Source organism: Haplochromis burtoni, unplaced genomic scaffold (assembly GCF_018398535.1).
Source record: "Haplochromis burtoni strain Fernald_Lab_line unplaced genomic scaffold, NCSU_Asbu1 Contig_1293, whole genome shotgun sequence".
Lineage (NCBI taxonomy): Eukaryota > Metazoa > Chordata > Actinopteri > Cichliformes > Cichlidae > Haplochromis > Haplochromis burtoni.
In genome coordinates, this window is record NW_024583654.1 from 41826 (window position 1) to 43648 (window position 1823).

Genomic DNA, 1823 nt, shown 5'->3' on the forward strand with positions numbered 1-1823 from the left:
TTTTTTTTCACTCACTGATTGCTTTCGTTTTCACTTCCTGAATGGCTCGATTTAGCCAGTAAAACTAGGTTAGGTCACGGGTTAAATTAGATAACATCGACAAGTATAAAGACATCTTAGAAAGTTCTGTTTTATATTTACCTGGGTTTCCATGCACTGCCTTATCTAAAAGTGAAGACCCTAGCATACACTGTCAATGCATTTTTTACACAACCATTGGCAATCACTTTATTCTAAAAAATGGCCATAATTACCACAAATCACTTGTCATTTTCTCAGTGCATCTTTTAGATATAGTCTTAAATTTTATGTCTCCACAATCCAATGAAGTTGCAGTTTATAGTTTTTTATGTTCAGACTTTTATAATAAATATACATGCAACACAGCTCCAAGCTATACAGTATTAGTAGCAATTACTCAGATTTTGGTTACAAAGGAGCATCTACACAGGAAGCAGCTAGCACTGATGTGGTGAGTGTCATAGAACTGACAATGAGTTCATCATCTCTCAAATTTAAGTCCAGTGACTGAAGAAGTGTCATGGTCCATGGGAGTGTCTGGGATTTTCCAGCTGGAGGCGATGAGTTTCCTGTGTTCATCTTCTTGAGCAGAGTGCCTCGCCAGAGTTCCATTCCAAGGCTAATCAGCAGGAGTGTTCTTAAAGCCAGCGCTCGCTAGCTTCCTGTAGTTTCTGCCCTCAGTGGTAACTAGGTCTTCTAATAATTTTGCTTTTGTGATTTATTCCCTGTGTAAAAACTTGTTTCCTTGTGTCTCAGTTCCCAGTCATGTCCTCCAAGATCCGTCCGCTGCTGCATTTGCACTCAGCCGCTGGTTTCACCTGCAATACTACCTATGCCTGCCTTTGTCTCCACTGTGCACCACCGGAACTCCTCCAGAACCGAGATATGGATTCCCTGCTACCTCCAGTGCTCACTCCCTGCATAGACACTCCCTCGGTTATCCTTCCCAAAGGGTCTTGGGTGCAACCTGCAAGTACGCAAACATCCCTCAGCCCTATACTCACCTACAGAGCCCCTCCTCTACTATTTTAGTCAGTAACCACAATCTCCTCTGTTTGAAAACTGCTTATCAGAGATCCCACTTCACTCCCCTCTCCACTGGTGTTTCTCACATATGTTTACAGATAATTTTGGTTTTGTTGTGTAAAAAAAAGTCTGGTCAAGAAGTGAATCAGCTCTTGAGTCTGTTTTTGGGTCTGCCTTTCATACGAACCCTCTGGGTTCATGACAAGAGGTTAACAATGAAATCGGAGAAAGTCATTTAATGACATATGATAGGATAGTAAATAAATTACACGATTACTTAGGTAACGGTAATCTGGAATGTCTGCTAGCAACAATCAGTGACAAAGGCATGGAAAAATTCCTGTGTGGATGCAACTCAAGATTTATCCGTTTTGTAAATACAAGATGTAGAGACTTGTTTCAAGGAACTATAAAGACTGATAATACTGACTAAAAAAAGCAGAACACACTTGTGTATTTAGTGAATGAAAATGATGCAGCAGTTCACCCATGCCCTAGTTTCCAATGGGGTAATATTTTTACAGCTGCTGCTATAAAGTCCAGATATAAGAGAACGAAAAAGCATTTACTTAAGAGGGGGAGGTGAAATGAAGTAGTTGGGTGTCATTGTCATTGCTTTGCACAAATAGGTAGTAAGCTAAGGGTTGGCTCAGACTGGAGGAGCAAGCAGAATAAATTATTAGAACATATAATTCCAAATCTTTGTTACAAATCTTTGTGATATTTTATGTTTTTATAAAATGAAAAAGCTGTGACAAGGGTGTCATTTTGCATTC

General features: G+C 39.8%; 1 protein-coding gene across 1 annotated transcript in view; it reads right to left on the reverse strand.

The window, feature by feature from the left end:
* Window positions 1–1823, reverse strand: part of LOC102291030 (signal-regulatory protein beta-2-like) — an 8911-nt gene that overhangs the window by 2518 nt on the left and 4570 nt on the right. The window lies entirely within an intron of this gene.